At 42.1% G+C, this 24421-nt stretch overlaps 1 long non-coding RNA gene across 1 annotated transcript; it reads right to left on the minus strand.

Annotated features, from left to right (window-relative positions):
- Nucleotides 1-17220: 17220 nt before the first annotated feature.
- LOC144216850 (uncharacterized) lies at nucleotides 17221-21020 on the minus strand. The gene is made up of 3 exons (XR_013330771.1): nucleotides 20720-21020; nucleotides 19826-19946; nucleotides 17221-17521 (listed from the first exon to the last, which is right to left on the minus strand). It is a non-coding gene; the product is annotated as an uncharacterized LOC144216850 (long non-coding RNA).
- Between the last annotated feature and the right edge of the window lie 3401 nt (nucleotides 21021-24421).

Raw genomic sequence — 24421 nt, forward strand, 5'->3', positions numbered from 1 at the left:
ATGGTATTATCTCAAAAACTCTTCAGGTGATTCTAGTGTGCATGTACTGAAGTTTACAAAACACTGGGTTAGAGGTGTCAGGATGGGCTGCCAGAGCATTGTAAAAAAACACCCCCAGAGGTGAAATCTGAAGAGCATACTGATTTAGAACTCCTGCCTTTAAAATCAAGATGATTTATTAATTTATATTCTGCTTATGTGTCGACTTAACAACCTAAGGAGACTGTGAGCAACTTAGGTTCAGGGCCATGTTTTGCTCATCTTTGTCCCCACAGGACAACAATTATTTGTTCAATGCACAAATATATATATTTTTAAAAACAATCTTACTTATGCAGTTTTTTGCCTCAATGCTGTCTTCTACAAGATGCATGCATCTTTCCCATGTCCCTGGACCCACAGATTTATTAGGAGTGCCAAGATGGGGTAGAGAAGGACTGAGTCATTTCAGTGTGAAAGGACCGTTGCCCTGTTCTCATCTCTCTTGCCTGGTGGCTCGCTCATTTTCTTTGCGCATTTCCCCCTCTACTGTGTACCACTCAGTGTCTGCCTTCTCCTCGTGTATCCTATAGGACATATAGTCCATTCATTCAGAGCAAGGATATGGCATATCCCCCAGAAATACGAGGGACAGAAGTTTAAGAAGATAGCCCCCATCTAGAGGAGGTCATGCAAAGTAATCTGTGTCAAGATTTTTTAAATTAATCTGGGAAACCACTTTTTATTTTTAAAGATTTAGAAACTACCCCCACACAGATGCATATTATCATGTTTAAAAGGGATATGATTTTTAAATTTTAAAATTTAAAAGGGATATTTTAAAATCCATTTTAAAAGGGATATGATCTACTTTGAGTGGGAGACAATGAGTCCACCAGTAAGTAGAGAAGACTGAGTGATATTCCAGAGGGGCCTGCTCTTCCCCTCACCCACACTATTCTGGCCACATTGGCCAATCGTTGCTCACTGAATGTTCCACACAAGGCCATAGTGCCCTTTGGCCCGAGAGCCTTTGGTTGTGCTGGTTCTCTTTTCCTCTCGAATGCTCTTCCTCAAGATATCTGCTTAACTAACTCTCTTGCCAAGTTCAAGTCTTCCTCCATTAGGTTACCTTCACCATACTCCTGGTCACCTTGTCCTGGTCTCCTTTTCTCTTTTTATTTCTAAGGTACTAACCACAGTCTAATAACTTTTAAGCTGCATGTTAATTTTTAATTGCTTTGATTCCACTTTCTAGAATGGAAGCTCTGAAAAGGTAGGTGTCTTAATCTATTTTGTTCACCAGTGTACCTCCAGCCCTTGAACAGTTCCTGGCACTGAGTTGGTGCTCAGTAAACAGATGTTGGATGAATGAGTGACTAAATGAGACAAAAGGATTCCAACAGCAAATGGAGAAATGAGAGAAGCCCAGAGCATGGTAGGAGGAGATACAAAGCAATGCCCAGTATCTGTAGGAGGAGTGAAGATTTACATCTGGGCCTGTGCGAGACGAGATATAGAGAAGTCAGCAATGAGGAAGGAGGTTGGGATGTCAATGCGGTTTTGATTAAGGTTCAAAGGCAGGAATTATGGTCCAATGGAAGAGACTTATTACTCCTGAGGATTCCAAAAAAAAAAAAAAATGCTAAAGATGGTAATTTAACTTGGGAATTGAAGGGGGAAGTGTATAGGTACTAATCCTTTATAAGCTAAAAGTTCAGGGCTTTGGAAAGAGGATAGAGAAGACAAAAGGGCATTTAAGTAGAGTGCCGACAAGCGGTGCCTGGAAAGAATTGTGCTTAATATATTTATACCTGAGCTGTCACCAGAAATGGTAATGGTGCGATTGAGTGCTTTAATTAAATCTGAGCTGTGACCATACCTGCAAAAGTGTGTTAAGTATTGTGGTGCTTCAGTGGGATGTGACCTGTGTGAAACTCCCTCACTCTGGCTGCTCAGCTGCCTTGTGTTTGCTGGATTGCTCTGAATAATCAATGGTTGTGGCTGGGTGATGATGCAGGAGGCCGTATAAGGGGAATAGCTTTAGGGTTATTAGAAACAGGGGAGCAGGGACGCCTGGGTGGTTCATCTGGTTGAGGGTCCAAGTCTTGATTTCAGCTCAGGTCCTGATCTCACGGTTCATGGGATCAAGCCCCGCATTGGGCTCTGCACTCACAGCATGGAACCTGCTTGGGATCCTCTCTCTCCCCTTCTTTCTGCCGTCCCCTGCTTTCTCTCTCTCTCTCTCAAGATAAATAAATAAACTTAGAAACCCATGATTTAAAAAAAAGGAAACAGGGGAGCAGGTCAAAGTCAAGGATATGTGGGAGTACAGGTGGGCACACACGTGTACATTTGAAAACATGCATGCACATTCCTATAATGGCCAATCAGGACCAGTAGCAACCATGTTTTATACTATTCCTGTTTGCCTCATGGTACTTAGCAGAGCAGTATGAAAACACTCAAAATTGATAACATTGATGTTGGGGGTGGCTGGTGGTACACCGAGCATTTTTTGCAAAGGGTTCAAGGAAGCTGGGATTTCAAAGGTTGTTGCTATAGTTCCTACTCTGCCTTGCACTGGAAATAAGCAGGCAAACCAACCCCAGGACTATTAGGTAATAAATAAATAGCACCTGATGGACTGCTTAGACATTGGTGTTGTATGTCTTCCCAGGGGTAGGAATTTCTTTAAATTCTGCCCACCACAATTGGATCCTACGTAAACGTGAATAACAGTTGTCTTTTTTTTCTTTGCTAGTCTGGGCTCATCAGGTATTTCTGGTAAGCCAGACAATTCCACCCCTGTCCCAGAACTAGTGATTTGGAAGGAGTAGAGGATGAGAGGGCTGGAGAGTGAAAGTGAAATAGCACTGGCATATAGATACAGCTTTCTCCTTCAGTTTATTCCTCAAATGAGTCTTTCTGAAATGGCTCTTACAAATTAGCAGACGGCCACTAACACTCCCGTGCAAAGTCTTTTGAAGTTATAACACCCCTTTCTCCTTGATCCCTGAATCTCACTGATGAGCTTTTATCCCTGGCCTCATCCCAATCTTGTTTGGCTTTGATTGCTGACATCATGGCTATGTTGTTATTTTCTGTAAGCTCTACAAGTAGGTCTTAAATAAGCTAATTAGCACTGAGGTTAATTAATAGGGAGGAAATTGCCTTCATGATAAAAAGGATAGATACAGATACAATGTCATTACACATTGAAGGCTGGAAGCTGAAGGAGGAAAATACGAAATGCTGGGTTTTAGGATTAATAAGGCTAGGTTTCATTTATGTACTTATTGAGAAGTGAAATACCCTGATGTGAAGAACATTCTGGAAATAGCTAAAATCCTCTTCATTAGTAATATGCTATGGGAAGCTTTCTCTTCTAAGTTATTTACTCTTTAGTGCTTTGGGGAGATAAGATTCTAAAGCTGGAAGACAGAACACCATGCTCTCCGTGGCCCCAGGACATATACAAAGGGATAAAAAAAGACCAACCTAGATAGTATCAGTGGATTAAACAGCAAGCACATTAGCCCTGTGGGTATGCACCGTACTAAAAAAATAGCAGAGAAGTATTGGCTTTGTTGGAACAAATTGTTGTAATGTCAGTCATGGCTCAGTTGCCTAATGAAAATCACTATATTTTTTAGCTCTCTAAATAAAAATTATGACAGACAAATGACTCCATAGTCTGGATGTCATACTGATAACTCTAAACCGTGAACACAGACCAGCATGCGGAGAACACAGACTGGTTTGTAATTTCATTCTTGCCCCAACAGGGAACCAAAAGGACACATGCTCTCCCATTCCTTATCTCACCAGGCTTCTTCTGTGAACGCTTAATATAAACGATGAGCAATTTTACTACTTTTATCGAGTTCCCTAGGAGCTTCCATTATTGAGTACGTTAAGCAGTCTGTCCACACACAAAAAAATTATGATGGAGGAAATTGAAGAGCAAAGACCAAAAGATACCCCTAGATCCAAGGTATTAAGATAGGTTTAGCATATGAAGGGGCGCCTGCGTGGCTCAGTCATTTGCGCGTCTGACTTTGGCTCAGGTCATGATCTCACAGCTGGTAGGTTTGAGCCCCATGTCGGGCTCTGTGCTGACAGCTCAGAGCCTGGAGCCTGTTTCAGATTCTCTGTCTATATCTCTCTCTCTGACACTCCCCTGCTCACGCTGTCTCTCTCTCTCTCAGAAATAAATTTAAAAAAACATTTAAAAAAAAGAATATGAAAAAAAATTCAGGAAGTGGAAGCAGGAAGTACAGCAAAGAAAGAATGTTGCAAGAATTTCAGAGTAGTTGTTCTTGGGCAATTTTATTTTACTTTTTAATTAATTTTATCTTTTTAACTTAACAAAATGTTCATTTATATATTTTGAGAGAGAGCGCGCAAGTGAGAGAGAGCAGGGAAAGGTCAGAGAGAGGGAGAGAGAATCCCAAGCAGACTCCACACAGTCAGTGCAGAATTTGACGTGGGGCTCAAACTCCCGAACTGTGAGATCATGACCTGAGCCGAAATTAAGAATCAGGCACTTAACCAACTGAACTACCCAGGCACCTCTTATTTTTTATTTTATCTTATCTTCTTTTATTTTATTTATTTCATTTCTTTAACAAAACTTCATTTATTACATTTTAATTCATGCAAAGTTAACAATTTTTAAATAATAATTCTAGGCCCCAATCTAGACCATGAACCTACTATGAATTTAAAAAACTTTCTGGTCTTCCTAGACGAAGTGTGGTGTTGTGGGCTGACAGACCAATGTCATAGACCAAACCTATTGCCAAGGAACACAGCTCTTGACCTGGTAGCATAAAATCATTCTGGCAATATAAGAGTCTCTGAGCAGCACTTTCCGAAGGCCATCAGACATAGTGCAGAGAGTTGCACCAGGACGCGCCACTCCAGGGGATGACAAGACCTCTGCAGTGCTGGCCTTGGGTTTATTTTCAGCAGACTCGAAAAGGTGGAATGAAAGTGGTGGCTGCGGATCTGGTCCCAGAGTAGCGGAGGGGAAGACCGGCCAGGAAGATGGCTGGGGGAAACCTGCAGACAGTGTGGGAAAAGGATTCAGGAGCCAAAAATAGATTTGGTTCTTCTGTTCTGTCCAGTCTCTAGGCAAAAACTTCTTTTGTGTGTATGCCTGAGGAGAGATGAACATGCTTTCCCTCCTGCCAGGCTGACCGTTTGGCCAGAAAACACAACCCTTTGGCTACTGACAATTCAGGCACCTTTAGCCAAGCCACGTCCTGATAGTACAAAGTGTGGGGACAGCTGGCCGCTCGGTGCCACATCTCCACGCTTGGAATGGTGAAGTTAAAACTGTTGACTTTCTTAAAGAATGGTTTTGCGAAGGCGAGAAGTGCCCTCTGCTTGTGTTCACAGCCTGCTTAGTTTTGAGTTGCTCTCAAGGGCAGCATTCGAGGCTTCCCACCATCTCTGATGGCAGCTACAAAGACATTTGCAGTTTTATTACACTTTCTTTCTTGTTTCCTTTTTCTCTTTTCTTTTCCCTTTGGCTACTCTTCAGTTCAAGACATTTATCAGGGCCCATTACCTGCTATTTACATTGGCTTGTTACTTCAACCTCCTTGGGCCTTGCAAATGTGAAGTCTTGAGACGAAACGAATCATAGATTTTTAGGGCTGGAAAGAGACCATGAAGGTCAACATTTATCATTTTTATTTACGATAAGGTTCTTAAGACATTTTAAAAAGATCATTGCGCCTGTGCTTGTGAATGAAGTGGGGCTAAAAATGAAGAATCTAGCAACCCATGAGGTCCGACTTTGCTCTAGGGTCTGTGTTTCCTACTTTGGGTTCCAACTGTTCAGGATTATTAGCGGAATCGAATCAGGGAAAACAGGGAGTAACAACCATTGTGTAGTCATTGGGCCTTTTAGAGGCAAGCATGACAAGGTACCAAAGCTGCCATTGAAGGGGTCTCTCTCCTGCAGGCAGTAAGTGGGCTGTGTCATATGATGGAAAAGTAATGTGCACTATCAGGTCTTTGATGTGGAAACATACGGGAGACGCCATGGCTGTGTCTAGAACCCATAACAGGTGGCTGGTCTTCCTCACACACTTAAAATGGATATGGGCCATTTCCTGGAGAGACTGGGAGGCAGTTTAATACCGCTGAAACAGGAGGATATGTCCTTAACTTTAGCAGCAAAGAAAAAATGCTGGAATGTATCGGTACTATGCCCAGATGTGATACTGAAATTTAACAGGCAAGAAGAAAGGCTGGATATTACTGGGTTATTTAACAATCTTGCTCGGAAATTGTAGACCACCCTGGAGAAGGACTCAGGAGTCTTTCTAATCTAAGGATCTCCTGTAGCTGGGAGTGATGTACATGCACTGTCTGTTGAATGGAACTAGAGTTTTTTGGACCTGCCATGTGGCAGCCACGGTGCTAGACCAGAGATTTAGTTCCTGCCTTGAGAGGGGAAGCAAAAGACAGGCATAGATGGGTGTCCTGCTGCTGATGTCATTCTTGTCACCCTTGGCAGAGTAAATCACTTTTCAGACACTCAAGGTAGCTCCCCTTTTCCAAAGGTGGTCATAGCCCCAACCTTCCTTGCCCCAGTTTAATTTCCCATACCAAGGAGGCAGGTAGGGTTGATAGCCTTTAGTAGGTGAGTGGAAATCCCCTTTTCCAGAATAACCAATGTAATCAGAAGTCTATGGGGATGCCCCTTGTGCGTGACAGCTAATGGTATGGTGTGTGACTTGATTATCTGGGAAAGAAGATGGACTGAGACATTTTGCATTTCAGGGGATGAAGGGGAAAACTGTTTTTACTTCAGGTGACGAGAGTTTCCTAGGAGGAAAAGAGAGTTGAGATCAGGTCTGTAAAGGCAGACGATGAATCTTTTCTGACATGGTATTCCTGATTTATCTAATGCCTGGGATATGGGGGATATAGGGTTCTCAAAGCCTTGAGAGCCCAAGCCTGAGACATTCTTTTTTTTTTTTTAATTTTTTAAAATGTTTTATTTATTTCAGAGAGAGAGAGAGACAGCTGAGCAGGGTAGGGTCAAAGAGAGAGGGAGACACAGAATCTGAAGCAGGCTTCAGGTTCTGAGCTGGCAGTCAGCACAGAGCCCGACATGGGGCTTCAACCCATGAATTGTGAGATCATGACCTGAGCTGAAGTTGGACGCTTAACCGACTGAACCACCCAGCCGCCCCAGCCTGAGACATTCTTGGCTGAGGTTAACTTGCAGGGAGTGGATTTATGCTCCTATGCAATTCCTTGGATGGCCTGTGGAAAGACTGGGAACTCTGCCCTCAGCCTCAGCATAGGACATCCCAGAACAATTAGGAGCATTCAGTGAGCACCTTCTCAGCTTCCAAATCTCACCTCTTCAGCTTGCCTCATCCACTACTTTTGTAGTACAGGCATGCCTTCTTCTGGCAGAGGCTAGGCCTCCCTGTCCTTCCCAGAGCATTCCGTAAACATGGATGGAACTTGAGGATATTATGCTGAGCAAAATAAGTCAGGCAGAGAAGGACAGCTACCATATGTTTGCACTTATAGGAAGATTAAGAGGAACTTAACAGAGGACCATGGGGGAGAAGAAGGTGAAAAATAGTTGGGGAGAGGGAGGGAGGCAAACCATGAGAGACTCTTGAATGCCAAGAACAAACTGAGGGCTGATGGGGGGGGTGGGGAGTGGGAGGAGGGGTGATGGGCATGGAGGAGGGCACTTGTGGGGATGAGCACTGGGTGTTATATGGAAACCAACTTGACAATAAACTATTTTTAAAAAATAGCCATCCCCTCTCTAGCTTGTGTGTTTATCTGTGTGCCCTTACCTCTAGCTTCATCTCCTTCCACATCTCAATCCCCCTCCCTCTTTCAGATTCTTGAAAACATGATGTTTACTTCTGCCACAGGTTTTTGTGTTGTGCTCTCTTCCTGGAAGATCTTTCCTACCTGGGACTACATAACACTGTAAGGGAATACCCTTACAGTTTGGCAAAAATGTGGATTGGAACTCAAGTAGGTTATTTTCAGTTTATTTGTTACTGATCAAGCAAATGTAGATCAACGTTACATGATAATATGGGTGGTCTTTCTCTTGTGAAAAAGGGAAACCCCAGGGGTTGAATGACAGAATGGGGCCTCTTATAGGCTGGTTGTAGGAGAGGGCAGCAAATATCAGAATTCCATCAAAAGGAATTCCTGATTGTACCAGTTATGTATCTGGGCTTATTCAGTGTTCAGTGGGACTGGATATAGCCTCTCAGGCTCTCTCATCTTAATACCTTCACATCACTGGATGTTCATTGAACCTTCACTTCTTAAGAGAAGTCTCTGATTCCTACTCTGCCCTTCCTTCTTGAGTGGTTTATATAGGCGATTATGTCCTACATCTCAGGACTGCAAGTTCACTTAGTAGACTCTATGGACGGTGTCACTTGGAGTTAGACAGACCAGCTGCTCTTGGCTTAAATACTGAGGCCAATTTATTATCTTACATAGGGTGTGTGTGTGTGTGTGTGTGTGTGTGTGTGTGTGCACGCTGAGGGGAAGGGTTTGAAGTTTGCTCACCTCAATGATGGCATCAGCCTTCGTCTACCTCCTTCAGTATGTCATTTTATCTTTCCTCATGGCTCCCAGGTATCTGCCACAGGATGTACACGGTGAAAGAAGACAATCTGGCTCTTGCTACGTGTTTCTGTGTACCAGCAGGACAATCTTTCTTAGGTGCGATGCTGGCAGTCTTATCTTCTATCTCACGAAGCTTTAGGCATATATGCAGTCATTGCTGCAAGGGTAATGGTGTCATGCTTGTTGACATACTCTATTGTAGACTTGCACTTGGGCTGACCATAGAATCCCCTCTCTGAGTCATATGGAGGGAAAACACCTAAGTAGAATGAAGACTCTGCCACCCAGGGAGAAGACAGAGGCTGTTGTGCAGGCCACCCCCATGTTGGTGACATCCCCAGTCGGTGAGGGTACTTTGTAAAAGCTCCTATAGAACCATATTTCTTTTCTCCAGGGTGTTTCTCTCAACTAGTCATTGCATATTTATTACTGTCACTGCTCAAGTGGTCTCCTTAGCTTTTCTGAGTCTTCCCTGAGAATAAACTGGTGATTCTCAGTCCCTGGCACTTTGCATAGAGTCTGGCTCATAAGAGGCCCTTAGTAAATACATGTAGAACGTATGAACCAATGAGCCACCCTCTTTCTCTGACTTCCCCTTCTGGATGCCATAAGTCCCTGGGGATCTTGGACCATGATGGGGTGAATCCTTAAGAGAGATCCCGAATTTCTACCTACAGTCAATACACTTTTGCAGTCTGTATTTGTGAGTTTGCTTACTTACGAAAATGCATTTGTACCTGCCTTCTCCTGCCCCATAAATAAAGCACTTTTATAGTCATTTGCAAACATTGTAGAGAGTGACAAAAAATGTGAATTGACTAATATACATGTTCCCTGCTGAAGTACAGTAAGGTGATGCTCTTACTTCTTGTTTCAACTCTCATGCTCCAAGTGTCCTTTTTATTATCTATTTAGTGCCATGTTTTTCACATTTTTGTCGCTGATTTCACTGTTTAAATGGCTCCCAAACATAGTACTGAAGTACTATACAGTGCTTATTAGTGTAAGTTGGCTATAATGTGCTTATAGAGAAATTACATGTGTTAGAGAAATGTCATCAGGTATGAGTTATAGTGTTGTTCACTGTTCAATGTTAATGAATCACCTATATATTAAATATGGTGTCTTTAAAGAGAAGCACAACATAAAACAAGGTGATGAACTGATTGGTTGATGAAAATATTGTGAACAGAAGCTCACAGGAACCGAATCCTATATTTCCCGTAGGAGCAGTGGTTCAGTATTTGCTAAATCAATGTTCATGGCAACTGTCTGGAACATAACTACTATGAATAATGAGAATTGACTGTACTTCTTTTTTATTTGAGTAAAGAGTAAATGTGATGAGACTACATTAGTATTTGTAGATTATAGAAATATTCATAGTTAAATGGTTAACCCTAAATCTTTGTAGATTCTCTGACAGAAATTACATAGACAGGCATGCCCCTAACGTTTTCAAACAAGAGAACAAATGGATCTCCCAATCTGATTTTTTCACATCTCTGGCTTTATCCTACACCACGCAAAACCTTACAGGTATGTTTGGACAATTCAAACTCTTATGTCCAAGTGCCATTCATACTCTCTTGCAAGTATATGCCCCTTGGTGATCCCTATGGTCTAGGGGTGAGCATGCTGGTGGCATTGTCAGTATTTGGGAGTTGGGCCAGAGAAGAGGCCTTTGCAAGCCTTGGAAGAGAGCTCAGGGCCACTTATTGGGTCTGATTACTGGGTCTAGAAGGAGGGGGGAGATGCAGACTTCAGATACCTGAGTCCTCTTTACTTCTCCTGGAGTCTTTGTCCCAAATGGGAAGGTCACATGCAGATGGACAAAGTAGGACCTTCTAGAGTACTGGGTCCAGCATAGGAGACTGTGTTTGCTAAGTCTAAGGTAAGTAATATGTATGGAGTATAATGTGGCACAAAAAAAATGGCCCAGGAAATTCCTTATGAAGAGACAGTGTTTTAACTGAGTTTTGAGAGATAACTAGAAACTTTCCAAGTGTGCCAAGGTAAGGATTGGGTTAGGAGGAGAACATATTTCAGGCAGAGGGAGGGGTGGGTACAAAATCAAAGAGCCAAGTAATATGATAGTGTTTTCAGTGAACTGTGAGGAATTCAGTAGGGCTAGAGCATTGTAGGAGAGGTAGGTGGTGGTGGGGAGCTCAGGTAGTGTCAGGGGCTGGGTCATGGAGGGCATTGCATGCTGAATTGGAGGGGCTCTTCCTTACCTTGCTGGTGCTAGGGATTTGTTGAGTGACATGATCCCATCTCTGTCTTAGTTATAACAATATACATATTGGCTTGGAGAAGCATGGGGTTGGAGGACTTTGGAGGTGGTTATGGGTATATTGTAATTTGTCCAGGTGAAAGGTGAAGAAGGGCTGAACCTAGGTCATAGCACTGTGGGGTAATGAAAAAGCATATGTGTAAGAATGATGAAAATACATTTATATTATGTAAAAGGAACTGTCCCAGGTGTTTTTCAGACATGATTTAATCCTTATATAGCACCCTGAGCAACAGATGCTATTATTCATCTCTACTTCATAGATGGAGAAGTTTGGGCAAGAAAGAGTTATAAACTCTTTGTTTCCTCAAAATTCAAATGCTGAAGACCTAAATCCCTGATGTGATGGTATTTGGAAGGTGATTAGGTGGGGAGAGTTCATGAAAGCAGAATCCCCATGATAAGAAGAGCAGTCCAGAGCGCCCTCTCTCCACCATGGAAGGACACAGCAAGAAGACAGCTATATGTAAGCAGGAAGAGGGCTCTCACTGAGAACCATGCTGGCCCCTGGTGTCAGACTTCCATCCTCTAGAACTGTGAGAAATAAGTGTTCATTGTTAAGGCTCCAACCTAGGGTATTTCTGTTATAGCAGCTTGAGCTAAGACCCTGTGCAAGGTCATATTTCTAATAAGTTTTGGAAACAAGATTTTAACTAGCTATGACTCTAGAGCCTACTTTCATTACCAGCAAATTGAAGTGAAAGTAGAGATAAGGCAGCCTTTGAGAGGTTATAGAGAGGTTGAATCTTCAGGACCTGATGCAGACTACATGTGAAGGATGAGGAACAGAAGGTAGTTCTAGAGTTGATTCCAGGTGTGACTTGAAAAGATACTGGTGCCAATTTGAAGTCGAGAATACCATGATTGGAGTGATTCTGGGAGGAAGAAGCCATGTTGAGCTGGGGGAATTCCGAGTTTGAGGTGATGCTGATGCATTCGAGTAGGGTCACCCAGCTGGCAGGTTCTGGAGCCCAGGGAATAGGTCAGTCAGAGGGTTGCCTCCAGTGAAATGTAAGGGCTTCGCATCTCTGACGAGCAACCTTTAGCTATCAGAGGACTGCTGGAAGAGTGGACACATTTAGCCTGGAAGTGACTTGTTTGCCCAAAAAGTAGCATAGAACGGGCAATAAACATAGAAACTGTGAGCTTTATCACCGCCATTCAGTCCAAACACAGTGGGTCGTTTAACCTTTCCAGGCCTCACTTTTTGAATCTGTGAAATGGGAATGATAAAAAATTGCCCCTCATAGTATGATCCTGAGGATTCATGAGTTCATACTGGAAGCTATTTAGAATAGTGCTTAGTTTGCAATGAGGGATAAGTAATGCTTTTATTAATGGCAGATTTTTCTACAAAGGAACTAATTCCAAAGCAGAGTCTCTCTCTTCCTGTCTCTCTCTCTCTCTTTGTCTGCCACAATATGACAATATTTTGGAAGAAAGTCCATCATAATGCAGGTCTCTAGAAAACAGATTTATGCCATATTGAAGTCAAGCAATAAAGGTACACAACACATTCAGATACTAATGCAAAAAAAAGTCACTTTTTTTTCCTATAAATTTCTTCATCTTCCTGAGCCCTGACCTGCTGAATGCAGAAAAAAGAAGTAAACTTTAATCCAACACACAAATTTTAGTTCTCCTCAAAAAATTAAACCACTTTTGCCTCATTCTCTCTCAGATAAATGCTAATAAATTTACTTTCTTCTTCTTCCAGTTTTGTCTCCAAGATGGAGTGTAGGTAATTAGTGATGGGGTGGGGATTTGGACATCTTTGAAGTGGCAAGAAGGTGGCTTGAGACCCACTGTGGGGCTTTATCCTTTCCCCTGGGCCTCTGGTTTCTGAGGTCATCCTTGTCTGCTTGGTGTTGCCATTTCATCCTCATGTCTATGACTGGTGAATTCGTGATCGAGTCTTTTGGCTGGGTGAGGCACTGGCTTAGTCCTTACTGGCTCTGGCCCAGTGCCTGAGCTCTGGCTATGTCTCTGATCAGCCCTCAGGCTGGGGTGACCTGCTCTGCAGCCCTGAACCACACAGTTGTTTCAGCCAATCACGACAAACAACGAGATGACCTCCCGAGATGGACCAGCCTTGACTTCTCTCTGCAAGCCCATGGTATGGGAAAGAGTCCAGGCCCTTCCGTTCTACAAAGGAGCCCAGGGTGGCCAGAGAGCCCAACCCAGATACTTCCCCTTGCTAAATGCACTGTCCTGTCACCTCCAAGCTAAAGGAACAGGTGGGGTTGGGTGTGTGAGGGTGTATGCACTCTTTTGAACACAAATAAGAATGTGACCACAGCTCCACTCTGCTTTGAGTTTTCCCTTCAGCCTAATTATCATAATTTCTTCTCCATGACTTAGCCCTCAAGAGTATGTATTCAGGATGGTGTTGTCTTCTTTCCCCCCATCTCTCCATCCAAAGGGGATAGAAAGAACAGGCTTTGCATCTCCCTTTTTGTTTTGTGGAACATTCTCCACGTCATATCCACTTCCAAAATGGTGTTTTCTACTCCTCTTTCCTGCAGCTGTGGGAGAAACGAAAATAACATGGATTTTTCCAGCGATACCAGTGAGGGAGCCTGTGTTTCTGACTAAAGATGGATTGTTGTTATAAGTCACCAGAACCCTTGACGGGAAGATAGGACAACCATAAAACTCTACAAACATATGTGTAATCAAGCTGTTCTAAATCTTATAAAGTTATTTTAATGCACTTTATACCTTAGTACATGTAAGGTATTCCTTACTACAGTATCATAAGTGTTACTTCAGCAGATGAAAGGACACTCAATTGTGTCATAAATTGGACCTCTTTAAAACCAATATGCTAACATAATAGGCATTCATTAAATATTTAATTAGCTGAAATTCAGCCTGCTTTTAAGAATGTGCTTATGTCTCCTATGGGTGGGATAGTAATTAATGCATACTCTTACTAACAGTGTGTTCCCAAAAAAGTTACTTAGCTCTATATCTGTAAGATGCCCCATTGGTTTATAAAATGGGTATATTAATAATGCCTATTGTCAGGATTTGATTGGAATAGCATTGGCACTTAGTAGGTACTATATTCGCATTTGTTACATTCATTACAATTTGGGTAGGCTGAGTCTTAACCTCTTAACCAATGCATTTCCTGTACTGCAACAAACATGGATGTTAAAATTTATCTTTTTTGGTGATTACTATTTTCATTACTTTTACTCTATGTCATTGCAGCAGATGAACAATTGAGATCACCTATGATACCTGAGGTTGTGAGAGTTTGAAAAACAAAAGTAACTTTCCTTAATGTAAAGCTTCATTTCCATTCCTTCACAGTGTTTTATTTTATTTTTAAAATGTTTTTATTTATTCTTAGAGAGAGAGAGAGAGCAGGAGCAGGGGAGGAGCAGAGAGAGGGAGAAAGAAAATCTGAAGCAGACTCCAGGCTGTCAGCACAGAGCCCCACATGAGGCTCAAACTCGTGAACCATGAGATCATGACCTGAACTGAAGTCAGATATTTAACCTACTGAGCCACCCAGGCACCCACCTTCACTGTGTTTTAGATGTCTGAGGTCCTATGCACTCAGGTATGTCATGATTCTTTGTGCCTCTCTCTCTGTCTCAAATTCTTTGAACATGAAAGAAGTCAGCTATTATAATGATTTTTAGTCATTTTCTACTCTACTTACATCCAGAGTTCTTTAAAATGGTAGAAGATACCATGTCATAGCATTTGCTAATCATAGCTGTATCCTCAAAGGTTGTATCACAGTGTGGTTTTGATTTGTATTTCCCTGATGAGGAGGGATGCTGAGCATCGTTTCATGTGTCTGTTGGCCATCTGGATGTCCTCTTTGGAGAAGTGTCTGTTCATGTCTTCTGCCCATTTCTTCACAGGACAAATATCATATGTTTGCACGTATAGGAGGATTAGGAGGAACTTGACAGAGGAACAAGGGGGAGAAGAAGGGCGGAAATGGTGGGGGAAAGGGAGAGAGGCAAACCATGAGAGACTCTTGAATGCTGACAAAAACTGAGGACTGATGGATGTGGGGGGGAGGGGGGGATGGGCATGGAGGAGGACACTTGTGGGGATGAGCACTGAGTGTTATGTGGAAACTAATTTGAAAATAAACTATTTGTAAAAAAAAAAAAAAAGGTTGTATCAAAGATGAGAACAGCTAGAAGACACGAATGTTGGGTGTCAGAGGAAGGAGAGAGCGTTAAACCATCTTCTTGTTTAAATTTGCCTTTCTGGGATTACTAGTGAGGTGGGCCCCTTCCCCCATTTGTTTGCTCACTATTTGATTATTTTCTTTTCTAAATTCTCTCCTTTTCTTGTCCATTAATCTGTTGGGGTTCTTACCGGTTTGCCCCTTGATTTACATGCACTCCACAGAATTATTAAAACCTTGTTGGTTATATTTGTGGCAAATATTTGTTTTTGCCAGTTGTCTTTTGAGTTCCGATATGAAAAAAGTTTTGATATTCCCCGTAACCAAATCTACAGACCATGTGTTTTGTGACTGTTTCTGTTCCTTTAAAGACTGGGTGATATTCCTCTCCCTTCCTTTGGCAGAGTCACTTATATTATTCTAACGTAAGGTGGGTGAATTTTGACTTTTTAAACTGTTTTACCTGTTTATATTCTTGGAGCTTACACTGTTCATTGATTCGGATATATATATGTACATATCAAAAGGGAAACCGTTTGCTACCACTTAATGAATTCTTGGTTGTTTTCTTTTCATCACATTTGCTGTGTTCCTGCACTGTCCAGCACTGTAGCCTACAGCTGTAGGTGACTCTCGAGCTCTTGAAATACGGCTAGGCCAAAGTGAGATGTGCTGCAAGTGTAAAATGCATACTGCACTTTGAGACCTTAGAACAACAGCATAAAAACAGAATGTAAAACACCTTGGGACACCTGGATGACTCAGTCAGTTAAGGGTGTGACTTTGGCTCTTTCTCTCTTGCACGTGCAAAAATAAATAAACGTTTAAAAAAAAGTAGTTGCAAGGAAAAATTCTTGACTTCTGATAGTTACCTTTTGTTGGGCATTTTTACATTCATCACCCCAGATGGTTACGATGGCTAGCTGAATTATCTTCTCAGTTGGGATTTTACCTGGAAACTCTCAGCCGTTCCCTTGGATCTCTGAGAACCTGGGGCTTAAGTTTCATTCTTGCTACATGATTATAGGAATTCAATTTTTATTTCATCTTAAACATCTTTCCTTTCTGTTCTCTGCCTGTATCCTTCTACTAATGCCTTGAAAAAACTTTCTCTGGTTTGTGGGTAGGGTGAATAACACTTTTCTTTTATTCAAAAATAGTAGTTTATTTTTAATAAAAATCTTTGAGCCCAACATTGCTGAGGCATTATAATGCTTTCGGTCATCTCTGAATCTACTCATACCCAGAATTATTTCTAATCACAGAAATTGTGATGCTGTTGTATTGTATCCTGGTAACTGCAGCAATCCAGGACAAAGCAAGAAAGAAAAGGGCCTGCAGGGAGGGTCATGTCTCATTAGAAGGAATGTGGATAATCAGCACTATGAGAGATCACAACAAATTAATACCATGTTTCAAAAGATGACACATATTTGTAGATTACCTTCAACCCTTGCCTTAAGGGAGAAAATCAGTTTTCTCTGCTGATGTGTTTAAACAAAGTTACATGGCTACCCATAACAAAAGGTTTCCTGTCTAGGTAACTTAGGGGGCAAAAGACGGTCTCCAGATTTTCGATGCACCCCTGTGTGCACGTACCAACTTCCCCCACCCACTGCCCCGCCACACTTCTATCAGCGTGCTGCCACATGGCTGGCGGAAAACCCCTTAGTTTCCTGGGGTGGATTTTTAGCATCTTTACTTGGAGGTCTCCTCCTTAGGTGCTTTTGTTAGCCCCTTGCTGGTACCAAAGGGAAAACATGAATGTGACATTTGGAAACACAAGACAGCTGTTAGGTTTTACATACATGGTGTGATGTGAAATGAAATCTTTAATGAAAAATGTTATATTGACATGGTACAGGTGTGTGTGTGTGTGTGTGTGTGTGTGTGTGTGTGTGTGTTGAAGCTGTACTATTCCCACCTTCTGGGATTTATATGTAAAGAGTGATTATTTGTATGTTGGGGGGGGTATGTAGAATGGGACTCTACTGCCAGGTGCTCTGGTTGTTTGGTTTATTTCTTGTGTAATATAATTAGGAAGGCAAACCCCACAGAATTTAAGGTGTTACACATCTCTTCAGCTCTGACTAAGAAATCCCTTTCCACAAGACAAGAATATATTCATTTGTATTCCAAGCAGAGATGGAAAAATATCTTATAAATTTTTAATCCACCAAGTGGCATGTACTATCCTGAGCTATTGTCCCGGGTCAGACAGCATTTTATACCTGCTTGTCGTCCATTTGGAAAGGAGGCAACTGTGATGCAGGGGACAGACCCCCGACTCACAACCTCAGAAGTGCCAAAGTGATGGGTTTTAATGGAGGGGTAAAATTACTGGAGTTTATTCTTATTCATATCCTTTTCCACCAGTAAGCATCAGTGAAACAACCTGGATATTTCCTTCCTCCATCAACACGGAACCCAAAATGTATTCAAAACTGGAAGAAAAAGAAAAAAATTCACAGTAAAGAAAGCAATGTATACATGTGTATTTTAGGGGATGCTTTAAAACAGAATATATTACTACAATAGCAAGATTCATGACATTGGCTACCTCGAAGATATGAAAAATGGAAAGCATTATCAATAATGATCACAGTTATTAATTTTAGATGATTAATTGTATTTATTAAGATTAAGCCTAGTCTTAATAAAACACAGCATATTTTTGTAACTATTAAATTCTATCACACACATCAATCTTTGCCAATTAAATCCAAATGTTTCCGGAATAGAATAAAATAAATGTTTATAGAATAAATTATTAAAAAGATATATAATATCAAATAGATTGTTACTTTTCTCCTTATTTATGGCCAGCGGTAGGAGATTAAAATATCTTAGGAAATCTTGTTGGTGAGTATGAATATATCTTGCAACCAAAAGGCAAATGAGAATATAAGGTTTGGTTTTGGCTAGGGTTGTTCATATAATTCACGTTTGGAATTTACACATGTTAGGGAGAGTTTGTGTATTTCAGGGAGAGTTTATGTGTTTCAGGTTTAGGGTATTTAGCCCACTGGATGTGTGTCCGCTTTTAAAAGTATGGTAAAAAGAAGACCCTCTAAATAGTTGAGTGGCTAAAATTCTCTTAAACCCTGTTCTCTACCCATTTCTCCACTGTGATTTCATGACTTAGGGCATAGTGTAGTGCTAATATAGTTAGTTATTCAGGCCTTTTTGTCAAGGGTCAGGGATATTTTCAGAGGACGGAGAAGGATTTCTCTGGAATCGTCACTGAAGGAGGTGCCAGGACGAGTATTTCCAGCCTTAAGTGTCTTGTTGAATGATTCTGCCACTGACGTTCATTCTGTGAGCTGTAATGATCGCAGACGTCAGAGAAATATGCTTTTGTTACAGTGACGTGTTCTTAAAACAAGTGTTGTTATAAAATAGCATTTGGCATTCCAACTCACTATGCAGTAAAATGTATTTAAAATTATCACTGATTAAAGTTCGCCTGGCATCCTGGGTTATGACATCCTTTTCTGAGACAGAAGGTCAGAATTTCGGTCGTGCCAGAAATGAAGACCTACTGAAGCATTAGGTCATGGGAATGGCCTGGCCCACAGTGGGAAGGGGAACCCCCTGATGGTCAAGAGGACCTTTGATGCTTTGCCCCCCGCTGGCTCTGCCTCACCTCTATTTCTGATCTTAGACTAAATAACCTCCTGACTAACATAATTGGTGGTCCAGCCTGCTCCTCCTGCTGGCTCCCTCCAACTCAAATGAGGAATGGCTGGATAATTAAGCCCTTTCTTAGCTGCCTCGAGCCTGGCCTTTGTGACAGCATGGTGGGCAGGCTGGCCAACGCTGCAGACCCCCTTTGCCATCATCCTCTCAGTTCACTGAGGTGGATTTTTGGCATCCTTACATGGAGGTCTCCTCGCTGGGTGCTTTTGTTAGCCCCTCCCTGGTGCCAGGCAAACTGCTCTCTTAACACTGGACATGCCCAAATTATCAAACTGCCATAAATTATATCCCCCAGCAGCCTCATACTTGACTGCCTCCTTCCCTTACCTTGTTCACCTGCTTTGACTCTGTTTGAATAGGCATTCTTCATTCTACATTCTTAACAGGGTTATTTGCTCCGTATACCCAATGAGATGGTGCCTTCTGTAATAAGTTCTCAGCTTTGAGATATGCCCAAGAGGGCAGACTTTTCAGCTGATAAGAGAATTAACCTTTTAGCTGAAGATGGCCTTTATTGCTAGATGGGCCTTTATAGCGCGAGTTTGTGACCATTTAAGAATGTCACAGTAGTATATGGCGACTTTTACATGCCTACAATAGATCAGTTTCATGAGTCAGGGTGACCAGGGGGTGAGTAACAATCTGGGTCAGCTGTGTAGTTAAGTATGCCAATTTATTTTTTAAAAATGGCTCTGTAGAGTCACCTCGCTTACTTATGAAAGTAGGAGAAATGAGGGAAAGTGATCATCAGAATCCACTGTAATTTGAGACCTCACTTGGGTGAGTCCAACCCGCTGTCCGGCGGCTAGAGGGTTGGAAAAGAAATAAATGGGTCAGACAAGAGGCTCATTAGATTCTCAGGATATTGAGATCCTTGAGTGCTAGAGAAAATGTTTCTTAGTTTTATAACCGTGTACTGAGTTATTGAGACAGATTTGATAGTTATATCTAGGGCTTGGCATAGGGTACGTATTCTCCAAATTCTAATTCCCCTTAATGGTTCTTGCCGTATGTGTGCGTTTGCTGGTATGCTGGATGCATTTACTCACCTTGATAGCAACCGAATAGCTGCATCCCAAATACTCGGTACTGCTGATGCTTCTCTCGCTTTCTCTCCACTTTAAATACAGCGAAACCTTGGATTGCAGAGTCACTTGTTCTGTAAATGTTCTGCAAGACAAGCAAACATTTCTAATAAATTTTAACTTGATAAATGAGCAATGTCATACAACATGAGTAGTACGTGGTGCCGAGTGTCACATGATCACAACTGAACCAATGGTTGTCTCGTGAGCGTGTGCGCGTCATTGTGAGTGATAGACTCCCATGCTCAGATGGTGGGTCTCAAGCCGCAGTGTTTGACAGAAATCAGTGATTTTTCAGAACGTTGGAAGATGCCTACAATTGACACTAGTGCATTTTTTGTCACTTCAAAGCACTTATGGACAGTACTTTGCTTTTCCATATAAGAGTGAGCTTTGGAATGCTTTGTTTCATTCTAGGTCAGGCTGCCTAAAGATTGAGACCCTTCCCTCTGCTGCCTTATTACCAGTTACATGAAATACAGTATATGACAAGAGTTTACTAATACTGTACTGTAGTCAACATCTGTTAATGATAGTGAAAGTCGTCCTCCACAATAGCCCTCCTCTCTCGTCTCCTTCACACCAGCCACAAAAGTTTACAATGGTGAATGCAGGTTAATTGATTTTTCTTTCTATTTTGTATTCTCTTTATTATTTTGTATTATATAACAGTATTATAATCATTTTTACATGAATACTTTTGGGTGGTGGAACGAATCATCTGAGTTTCCATTTTATCTTATGGGAAAATTTGCTTTGATGTACAAGTGCTTTGGATTACAGGCATGTTTCTGGAATGAATTATGCTCGCAAACCAAGGTTTTGCTCTACTATGCACAAAGGGGGCCATCATACAACCTTACACACCACGCTTCTTTTCTCTTTTTCCTCTTTTGTCCCAGTGTATTTTCATTTTGTTCTTCCTTGTTCTTTCTGGCTTCTTGGTCGCGGAGTTGAGGACTTGACCCCAGTGGATGGCAGTGAACAAGGACGAGAGATGGCAGCAAGAAGTAGGGTAAAGGCCTTTAAAACTTGGTACAACTGCAGACTTTTTATATTCAAAAGGTGCCTCTTGAATGTGGGTCAAGTGGTTCTTGTACTTTGTCCCTACTTTTAACAACACTTGAAGGCACCGTCGTGATTGCGGGGTGAAGGGGGAGTGGGAAAATTGCATAGAGTAGATTCAGAATCATCTCAAACACAAAAGAGGAAAGCAGTGATGTCACAAAATTACTGTGTGAAAAATTCTGAGCATGGAACCTCTACCATGTTACTGAGGAGCCCGCACTTAAAATGGAAAAAGACACACACCCTTCGGCTCTCTGGGCCTTGAACTTGCCCCTCTACAGTGAGGCAGTGTTGTAGAATTGAAGGTTTGTGGAGAGGAAGGAAAGCCCAGCTGGTAGAACGAGGAAATGGCAGCTTTGTGCAGCTCTGGGGAAGAAACTGCACTGAGGCTGCCTGCAGATTCATCTGAAATTCTCCCAGTTATTCTCCTGAATAAGAGCGTTCTCGTGCTGAAATAAAACAGTCATGGTGAACAGTCTATTCAATGGTCTTCTTTTTTTTTAATGTTTTATTTATTTTTGAGAGAGAGGCAGCGTGAGCAGGGGGGTGTCAGAGAGAGAGGGAGACACAGAATCCGAAACAGCCTCCAGGCTCTGAGCTAGCTGTCAGCACAGAGCCCGATGCGGGGCTTGAACCCACAAACCGTGAGATCATGACCTGAGCCAAAGTCGGAGGCTTAACCGGCTGAGCCACCCAGGTGCCCCATCAACGGTCTTTTGAAAGACAAGTTAATGGGGAGAAGGGTGTCAAATCTTTGGCTTCTGTTGTTGTTTGTAGTAGAATTTGGAACAAGACAGTGTATAATTTAACTCTAAATGATAACGTTTTATTTCATTATTTTATTTTAAAAATGTTTATTTATTTATTTCGAGAGCTCATGTTCTCATGAGCCAGGGAGGGGCAGAGTAAGTGAGAGAGAATCCCGAACAGGCTCCTCATTGTCAGCACAGAGCCCCACACGGGGCTCAAACTCATGAACCATGAGATCATGACTTGAGCTGAAATCAAGAGTCAAGTGTTTAACCCACTGAGGTACCCAGATGCCCTACAAATGATAGCATTTCAATCTCAGCAGTACGTCATTGTGCAGTGCTCTGAGGGAGCTCCTTGCTTTCATGAGTCCTGCATCTTAGAAAGCAAGAGGTAGTTGCAAGGAAACAAATCTTCACTTTAGAGTCCTTCCTATGTAAGCTCTTCTACTTCCTAGCTTGCTCTTTCTCAGGGAGCCCCTTCACCTCTCTGGATCTCAGTTTTTGCTGACATTTGGCTACTGGGGATACTAGCAACCACAGCATTGTGTTGTTAGTTGGGATGGGATGGTTAGTTGCAATTACACACATTACAGTGTTCAGCCCTTACCATGGTGTGTGAATTGTATCTGTGCACAATATAAGTCTTTCCTTTGTGTCTTTTCCTGAACAAGTAGGAACATCCACAAGTAGAGGAAACACATTTTTTTAAAGATTTTTTGTGTTTAATTTTAGAAAGAGAGAATGTGTGCAAGTGGGGGAGGCGAGAGAGGGAGAGAGAGAATCTCAAGCAGGCTCTACTCCACATCCAGCGTGGAACCCAATGGGGAGCTCGATTTCACCATCCTGAGATCATGACCTGCACAGAAACCAAGAGTCTGATGCTTAATCACCTGACTCACCCCTGTGCTCAGAGGAAACACAGGTTTTTAGGGCAATTTGATTTCTGTCGAAGTAACCTAGGCCAGTGTTCTCAAACTTTCACGAAATCTTACCTGAAAACTCTCTGTAAAACAGATAAAATGGAGCTTGGGTAGAGGGCCTGGGGTTTCCACCATTCTGTCCCTCAAGCAGCATTTACACTGTGATTTGTGAACAACGCTCCCAATTCCTTGGAAAGAGTGACCCCCGAATTGTGCACTGACGTGTATTCTCTGGTATCTCCATGAACTACTCCAACTCTGTACCACTGATAATTTATTAGAACTACTTGTTCTCCCTGAGTTTGCTTATTTCTCTGTGATATTTTAATGGTACCACACACTGGATTCCCAAAGAATATTTCGGAACTCTGCACCACACATTCTCTCTGAAACCAAAGGGAGAGGAGCTCATGCATAGGAGATTCTGAAGCATCACGTGTTTGGACCCAGGATATGCACCAGAGATACTTCCTTGAGGGCATTCCATTTTTAAGCAATGTGAGCCGGCTATCAGCACATTTCTCAAGGATTATGACTTATCCTTGGGTGTACTCTGGCACCTGAGGTCAAGATAAGCTAGAGTATTCACTCAATCCCTGGCATGTAGTGCCTTTCCTGCTGATTGTTTGTAAACCATGGGTTTTAGTAGAAAGTTACAAAAAATTTTTTCTTTTGAATAGCCAGGTTCCCCTATATGTGCTCACTGATGCATACTCAGTTGAACATCAGTCCCAAGAATGTGAAATCCTTTTTACACAATTAGATTGTATACTTTATGCATACTAATAAGGTGCGGGTATGGGATGTTTATCTTCTTCCAGAGGATTATAAATTCTTTTGGCAGGTACTGTCTCTTTCTATTTCACTGTGTAATATGTACCCAGAGGCAACTATTCTTTGCCAGAGTGCCTCCTCCAAACAACTGAAATCAATGAGGTTTAAGAGTGTTCTGAAATGGGTGTCTCAAATACGTTGCATTTTCCCTCGCTGGTAGATGCACCAACCACTTGGTGGCTGTCCTTCAGCAGCAGTTATATTTATCATGTTGGTTTTCCAGATAGATCGTTGATTTTACTATCATTTAGAGAAGAAACTGAAACTTGGTATAGAATGTCGTACTTTGCTTTTGATTTGGGACAGACACTTACATGGCTAATGGGAGAGCCAAATTTCAATTTTTTAAAATGTTTATTTATTTTTGAGAGAAAGAGCGTGTGAGCAAGTGGGGGAGCAGCAGAGAGGGAGAGGGAGACACAGAATCCGAAGCAGGCTCCAGGTCTCTGAGCTGTGAGCACAGAGCCAGACACAGGGCTCCAACCCACAAACCATGAGATCATGACCTGAGCTGAAGTCAGACGCTTAACTGACTGAGCCACTCAGGCACCCCTGCGAGAGACAAATTTTCATTTTCAACTGCAGTTGGCAATATCTTGAGGTCTGAAAGATATTCTTATGCTGTCATTGTAATTGGTTTTCCTTTGCTTGTTTTGCTTTTGGCCATCTTACGGTATCTTTGAACTGAAATGAAGGTCTTGGTTACCAGTTCCTTTGATGGTTCCAACCCAGTGTAGATCAGGCAGTTGAGTGAGAGGTCATACCTTTGCAGTCAGATTGCTGGATCAGTGAGTTCTCAGCCTATTCTTAATCTCAGGAGCTGAGTAGTTCTGGGTTATAGAGAGATAAAGAAGGAGAAGGAGAAGAAAAACTTCCACTAATCTGCACTTGCTGAATCCAGCGGCCCATATGACTGTCCCACAGGCTGTCTGCAAGTGGTTAGTGCTGTTTTGTGGATATTTAAGTCAACATCCACCAGTGTGGCT

This window comes from Crocuta crocuta, unplaced genomic scaffold (assembly GCF_008692635.1).
Source record: "Crocuta crocuta isolate KB4526 unplaced genomic scaffold, BGI_CrCroc_1.0 scaffold218, whole genome shotgun sequence".
NCBI classification, from domain to species: domain Eukaryota; kingdom Metazoa; phylum Chordata; class Mammalia; order Carnivora; family Hyaenidae; genus Crocuta; species Crocuta crocuta.